Consider the following 8,250-nt stretch of genomic DNA (forward strand, 5'->3'; position numbering starts at 1 on the left):
CCAGAAGCAGATGTCAGGAAACATGGCTAAGTCAAATGAGTACCCAAACACTGTGTACATAGGCAGTAATCAGGAACGGGGACCAGGAAAGCCACATGGGTGAAACCTACTCACAGACTGAAACCAGTTTGTGGCACAGCAGGGACCAGGAGTCCTAAAATCAATCAACAGGTGAAGGCTCAGCTGGCCCTGCTTAGAGGGTTGAGTGTTGCTCACTTTACAGGTGCGTGGCTGGGCAGGGAGCCATTTTTCCATATGCTCTGCGCCCCAAGAGACAATGGAGCCAAGTCTGACAGTAAGAGGAGGGACAGGGCAGAGGCCGTGGGGACCAGACATTGGGGGGAAACAGGTGGTAGGATGGAAGGGCTTGTAGGCATTGTGGATGAGAGGTAGGACAGGCTGCAAAGAAAAGAAGTAGGTTGTGGGGGGGAGCACAGAGGGCAAGTGGGTCACCTTCCCCTCTCTACCTATCCCTGCTGTAGCAATGGAGGGGACAAATTTAAGACAACCCTCCAAAAATTAGATTCTATATCTGGACACATTTAAGAAAACGCTCCAATAATTAGATTCTATATCTAATTTAAAACAAATTTATAAATGTTCCCGCTATAGAATCTAATTATTGGGGGATCAACTTAAATTCCAAGTTGTCTTGGATTTGGGGAAGTACGGCGTATACTTTCATTAAGAGGCCATGCAATTGCACCTTTTAAATCATATCTCTACAACTAAAAGGCATTGTTATTTGTAAATGTGCAGGCAGGGTTAGCCTTCTAAAGTAATTGTCTCTTTCCTTTCAATTACGAAGTATTTTTTCATATCTTGGAAGAATATTTGGATCATGATAAAGCCATATGCACAAGGTAACACCCTTTAATTTATGAAGAAATGAGAAAGCAGCTGGTTAGTGTGAGTGACATTTTCTGCTATGCACCAGATTTGCATGCCCTCAAGTATTTATTTCAAGGCTGTATTTAGAGATGTCATCAGTATTGTTACAGATCAAAGAACTTTACTAAGGGTAGAAAATATTTAATGTCTCAGTTTCCTGCAAATTAATCTAAAAAAAACTTCACTAATTATAAAACTTCTCCTTTGACTTTCTGTTCATAGGAAAACTGCCATGCTGATAATGAGCATAGATTAATTAAAGTAATGGACTAAGACTGACTTTCAGTAACAGCTGTGGGAATTTAAATTGTGTTGTGGAGAGTGCAAAACCTGTAAACACAAGAACCAAGGTGTCACTGTTCTTAATTAGTATTTACCAAATTTATTTATCTGGGTTGGTTCAGAGGCCTTTTTGTTTTTTAATCTCCTTAAATCAAGCTAACCTAATGCTTGCTGCTTTTGTTTGTTTGTCTTCTTGTATCCTTTCCACCTTCCCTTAGTACATTTCTATGTTGTCGTCCTCCAGCCATCACATCCTATTTAAATTGTTAGAAAAAAACATCTTTTAAGCTGTGGTTTTCAAATGTGCTAGCTGTCTTCTGTTATATCCTATTTTCTTTCAGGCAAGACTGCCAAGTGGAGCTATTTAGGGATCAACCAAGAACTTCCACCCAATTGTGATGAGCCATAAGGCTGTCTGCAATCATATCAGTGACCTGGTGACTATGATTCATGCCTTCATGCCTCCCCCAACCCTGCATGAAATATCATTGTAACTTTCTGTATCCAACCACAATAACTGATCATTCACAACAGATTCTTCAATGAATCCAGAGTGCAGCAGCTTTCTGTTCAGAAGCATGAGACAAGTGAACACCTCAATCTGGTGCATGGCGCAGCTCAATGGCCTGTGACAAAATATCAGCCAATTTCAGAATTAATCTACAAAGCCAGTTACTGCATAGTGGTAGATACTTTGGAGAGTATCCTTTTCTTCATAATGGCAATCTCCTCTGACAGCTGTGTTGAACAAAAGAATAGCTCAGTTATAATAGTGTTAGCCTCAAACCTGTGACACCCAGGACTTTCAGCAAGTCACACAGACTTATTAAGCACTTGGAATTAGGCACCTAAATATGATTCTATTCCATCCTGAAACACTGTTTAAAAAGTGTAATGAGTCCTTCCCCTTTCTCCTCCCTGTTTTTTTTTTTTTTTTTTGTGACTACATTTATGTCTAAGTGTGTTTCAAAAACAGCATCATAACAGCATGTTTCATTGTATGGGATGGAGGAGAACTGTATTGAGTCCTCTTAGGTCAGTACAATCGACATAATAGGATCTGGCCCATAATTTCTCCTGTGTGGGATCCATGAGGACACATGTGCATCAGCTGTTCCTTTAAGCTACTTGTAATCTGCAATTCCTCTAGTACCATTGGTGTCAATATTACATTTATGTTATGAACATGAAATGAATAAAGGACTGGCTCATGAGTACATGTTGACTTTTTCTTCAGTTGGGCCAAGGCTTCAGAATTCATTAGCAGAGGAGATAAGAATGAGCACTGTTTCACACCCTTGCAAGTAAAATATAGAACTGACTTATTCACCTAAAAAGACACACAGAGACATTTGAAAGCAGCAAAAATAAGAGAGAAGCTGTAGGAGTCAAAAAGGCTGAAGCCAGCAAGGAAAAGTGGAGAGAAGTTGTGTTAAAACAGTAAACAAAAATATACCCCTAACTTTGACGGCCTCAGGGGGAAGTAGAGAGGAAAATTAGACAACTGGCTAGTTGTTACAGTAGTTATTATTTCCTCAGAGGCACTTAGATGCCTCAGTGATGGATGCTACTATAAGAACTAGAAGCCAGCAAGCTAGCTAGAAGAAATTAAAATAATGTATGACCTGACTTCAATGGCAGCAGGATCAAGTCTTTACTCAGCAGGTATGTGATAAGAAATTTATTAGGGGTAGTCTGTTTAAAATTTATCTTTCTGTTCCTATTAATTGCTTTTTGAACTGTTTTATTATTTTAGAAATAGAGATGTAATACATTTTACCAATTCACATTTAATATAGGGGGGTTAATTTGTGGTTGGTTTCTTGATTCTCAAAAGCTTTTGGAACAGAAGAAAGTAAAATAGAAGGGAGAGAAAGAGGGAAGGAGAAAAGGAAAGAAGGAAGAAGAAAAAGAGCAAGTCTGGCCACTCTTATTTTCTGGTCCTGAAACAATGACACTGTGAGAAACCCAGTGCACAGGGATCTTACCTGGCACATGGGAGAATGAGGTTCATATCTTTGTGCTAATGAATATTTAATAACATATACAATGTGAAATAGCTTGAGGAGGAGGGATTGAGAAAGGCCCACCCAATTCTGCTACACTGGAGTGGAGGAAACAGTTATTCCATATTCCAAGGAGAGTGCTCTAACTATTGGACTGTTCTGGACTGGAGGGATGGGGACAGGAACAAAACCAGAAGGAGATGACATGTATGCACCAGACAATCTGGAAAACCCTGGCCAATCTCTTTTGTCCATCTTGGGTATGAATTAACGTTGCCTACAACAAGCAGGGAAGTAAATCTTACCAGGCAGGGCACCTCTGTACATGCATATTAATGCAACACTATAAATTCTCTGGCTTATCATGCTGGAGTTTATTGCTCCTGGGCCCATGTTTACACATGTGCTTGGGACTGTAACATGTTGAGCTGGGTTCGAACAGCCATGGCTGGCAGGAGTCTGGGAGTTCAGCCTGCCAGCTGGGGGCTGCTCTGATCCAGCTCAATGTGCTGCAGAGGGACAGGCTGGGGCACAAGCGTGCTGCAGTGTGGGGCTAGCCAGCAGGCAGCCCCGGCACAAAAGTGCTCTCATGCCCCAGACAGCCAGCTCAGCATCTACACAGGTGCTGCTGTTGAGTAAAAAAACTCTGCAGCAAGACAGTTTGCTGCAGAGTTAATTAGTGTACTCCACAGTAAATTTCTTGTGTGGATGCACCCACAGAGTAGTACTTTGCTGTTGAGAAAAATTGGGCACATATAGACTTGAGTAGCAGCTCAGCTTCAGTACTGAGGATATCAGTAACACCAAAATGATGGACAAAAAATTCCAAATATCTTTGGTTGTTTCAGTGGTTTTTAAGAAAAAAAAATTTTTTCAGTTAATAAAATGGATCCTATGAATTTCCAAAAACTGTTTCTCATAATGAATTATATTTTGCATGCACTGCATGTTATAGAGCCACTACACTGCTAATACACCAAGTACCATTGATTTCAATAGGCTCCATAGTGCAAAACACATTATTCTTAATCCGAATTGACATTTTACAGAGAAACTGCTCCAAAGGAACTGTTAATGTGTATGCTGTCAATGCCTATAACATCTAATTTGTAAAAGACATCCAAATCTGTGCATATTACTCTTAAAATGCATTCACAGCATTAAGTGGAGTGGCACTGAAGGCCTTGCTGAATATACTGTAAATGTGTATGCACCGGGTGTTGCAAATATGCCAGATGCTGCCACAACTGAATCCTGTTATGAACTGCCCTTGGCAGTGCACAAAAATAATATGAGGGGCTAGAAAGTTGCTTAATTATTTCTATGGTTTATTCTGGTCTTTGGAGTTATGTTACATATTTTTGAAAGGTGCCTGCTGGATCCTTTTCTAGAAATCATTTAAATCTATCTTGCCATATCTTATTTCTAGGAATATTCAGTAGCCTGTTGTGACAGGTTTTCCTTTTCTCCCACCCAGTATATATGTATTGTAGAAGATGCTTAAAATTCAAAGGAGAATTGCCCCTGGTGTGCTAATTCCATGATAGTATGGAACTGGTATAATGGGTTCCTGTGTCTCCTTCCATATAGCAGAGGGATAAAGAAAAGGAAAGAATCAACATTATGTGCTCAAACAATTCTGATCCTGCAGATGGTTTCTTAAGAACCACTGCTAGCTGGCAGAGGCCAGAGTAACTTTTTAGTTGCTATAAACTTCATTGAGGCTAGGATTGGGACATAGAGTTATGAGATATAGCTAGGTTTTTGATATCCCCTGCAGTCATCAGAAACTTGAGAATGCGGTTTGGCCTTATACTGTCACAAATGCAATGTAACTTGAAACACAGGATTATATCCTAAATGTTCTAAGAGCTTTTCACTCGCTTTACCACAACACTGTGAGCCAAAATCTCCTCTGACTCATATCACACACAGCCTTAGCAAGAGAGGGTGAGTTTATGGGATGAGTGCAAAACTTTTAGCCACATATCTTAAAATGGACACTGATTTCTACCATGATATCAGAATATAAAAAAGGAGCCCTTTAAATTATGAGAACTTAACCCATATCAAACCAATAGATCAAAAAGAAATCCCCCCCAAAACCCCCCTCTGAAATGCATAGGATCAAAAATTAAAATAATAAAGCTTAAATAACAAAAGACAATCATAAATATTTAGGAATTGTTTTAATAAATTAGAGAGTCAGTCAGCATATCTGGTAAATTATTTATGTAATCACATGTTATAAAACCTTTAGTATGATAAACTCAAATAAAGGTCCTTATTATCCTTTAGGTGGGTAAGCTCAAAGCTATGGTGATTTCCAAAAAATATAAGGGAAGAAGTGAAAGGACCATTGAAGGAAGCCAACCTTGCATCAGTCCTCCTAGGTGTTTCCCTCTGCCTCCCCTTTTAGTTAACCAGGCAAACTGAACCCAAGAATGAGCAAGAAAAGCATGTTCATAACACAATTAAGTTACTTATCCCAGAGTTTGCAGCTCCTTGGGTGTATCTACACATGCTATTAATGCTATAAAGACTTACTGTGCAATAAAATACATGTGCTTCCTATTAGGAGACAGTGTGCAATAACCTAATAATACTGTGCAATAGCATGGCAGGCAAAAAACATGCTAATATGTTACTGTACTGTAGTATTAAGCTATTGTACAGTAAGCGTCACTAAAAAACCGTGTGCCAGCACTACTGTGCAGTAAATGTAATTACTGTGAATTTATTTAGTACTTCATTAAGCAAGTACTAAACTAAATCTTCAGTAACTAATGCACATTATGAATGTGTAGATGCACCCAGGATTAAAATCCCAGTGCAAGACTGCTCCTACCCTGATCTGGCCCTTTGCAGCAGCCAGGGGGAGCTCCCTGGGGTGCTAGCCCAAGGTTCTGGCAGGAAGCATGGGAGCGAGTCCCAATGTAAATGGGGCCAGGAGAGCTCTGCTAGTTCGGGAGAAGTCTTAATCTGTATGGGGCTGGGAGACAGCTGCCACTGCAGAAATCTCCTGGCCCTGTGCACATGGGGACAAGCTGGCAGCTGGCAGGAGCTGTCCTGCTCTGAGGCAGCTCCCAGTTAGCCCTGAGCTGCTCAGAGAAATCCATACCCAGTCAGGGGCTGGTTTGGAGCTGCCTCCAAAGCGGGAAAGCTCCTGGCCAGCCTCTGGCTATGCAGAGAAACAGAGAGCTCCTCAGTCCTAGAACTGCTCAGCTTCTGGGTCCTGTGGGGAACCAGAAGCTGAGCAGTACTGAGATGGGGTGGGAGGAAGGGGAGAGCAGACAGCTACCCTGTCCCAGTACTGCTTTGCTTCTGGCTTCTGGGGGAAGCTGAGCAGCACCAGGACCAGGAGGGTTCCCAATCACTTGCGTCCCCCTGGAGTTGAGGCTGACCAGGAGCAAATTAGCTCCCCACCATAGATTCATTGAATCATAGAAAATGAGGGTTGGATGGGACCTCAGGAGCTCATCTAGTCCAACCCCCTTCTCAGGGCAGGACCATACCCAACTATATCATGTTGCCCTGTGGGGTCAGGCCAACTCTCAGGATCTCAAAAGTGCACTGCTAGGTGGGAGGGTATGACAGAATTGCACATATACAAACACACAAATCAATTAGGTGCATACACACACACACTACGAACTCAGGCACATACACATCCAAGATTACCAGCCTAGGCACATGCATACCTATCACCAATTCAAGCACATATATGCTGTAATGATAATGACATGAAATCATACACAATACACATATACATACACATATACACATAGGTTAAACACTGACTTAGGTGACAGTATGTGTGTGTTGGTGCCTGTGGTACCTATGCTTGAGGTGCTTGGTAACTAAAGAGCAGGTGGCAGAGATCAGGGGAAAAGGCAGTGGGGGCAAGGAAATAACAGTAACAGAGATCAGGGGAAAAGGCAGTGGAGATAAGGCAATAGCAGTGGCAGAGATCAGGGAAAAGGCAATGGAGATACGGCAATACAAAGAAACAGGGGTTTGCAGGCAGAGAGGAGCTCAGGATAGCTGGAGCCACAGGAGCTCAGGACAGATGTTGGAGGTGGCAGTGAGCTGGAAGCAGGAGAGGAGGGGTGAGGAGCAGAAATTGAAGCAGGGATGGGACCGTAGTAAAGCAAACCCCAACTCAGGGGTCCAAATAACAGGTTTATTAAATGAACATTGTACTGTACAGCTTGGTTCCTACACACACTCACACAAGCACTCCCACACACACTCACAATGGCAGCAGGAGAAAGAGACTCAGTGGAAGGGTTGGAGTCCAAGTAGGGAAGAGAAACGAAGTCCAAGTCCTTGGCTGAATAGAGGGTGGGAGTGATAGCTACCTATCCTTGACTGTGAGTTGATCCTCAATGGCCAGTCGGGGTCTTCTCCAGCAAGATGTTGTCCAAAGGGGGGGTCACCGGCAGGGCCTCTGGGTGGATAGATGGTGTGGTGTGGTGCTGGTCCAGATGGAGAGGGCACCCCCAGGAGTCAGTCTTCACTACCCCTTTTTATGGGGCAGACTACCTATGATCTCCTATGGGGAGGGCCTGTCTAGGCAATGTCAGCCCTGTTCCAGAGAGTTCCAGGTGTTCATACTGAGCATGTGCAGCCTTGGCACAATGGTGGGTTGCCTCATCTTTTGTTTCTTGAAAGTGGAGGGTGGTTCCAATGGCTGGGTCTTTGGTCCAGGTATTGGTTTTGAGGGTGGGGTGATTTAGTAGGGGGTCCTGCTATCATTGTGTTTCACTCATCCATTCACTCTTTTGTTTCAGGCATTCAGGGAAAACCAATTTACATGGGAGAGGTTACAGACTTAAATGTGAGTCATAATTTCAACATACTTACACAACAGGGCATGGGGACAAGATGGGAACCTGACACAGAAAATGGATACTTGACATCACTTGTGCCAACCCACATTGCAGGCCTAAATCATACAATGCTAATATGAAAGAATAATAACAATGCACAATGATAGGAATACAATATAGTACAATATAAAACAGTAAAAATCAATACAAACAGAGCAGAACACTATTTACAATATAAA

General features: G+C 42.1%; 1 long non-coding RNA gene across 1 annotated transcript; it reads left to right on the forward strand.

The window, feature by feature from the left end:
- The first annotated feature begins 260 nt into the window (after positions 1-260).
- On the forward strand, positions 261-2,370 carry LOC109302543. The gene is made up of 3 exons (XR_002098834.1): positions 261-295; positions 809-863; positions 1,515-2,370. It is a non-coding gene; the product is annotated as an uncharacterized LOC109302543 (long non-coding RNA).
- Positions 2,371-8,250: the final 5,880 nt, after the last annotated feature.

Source organism: Gavialis gangeticus, unplaced genomic scaffold, assembly GCF_001723915.1.
Source record: "Gavialis gangeticus isolate Ggan-Ray unplaced genomic scaffold, GavGan_comp1, whole genome shotgun sequence".
Taxonomy (NCBI): domain Eukaryota; kingdom Metazoa; phylum Chordata; order Crocodylia; family Gavialidae; genus Gavialis; species Gavialis gangeticus.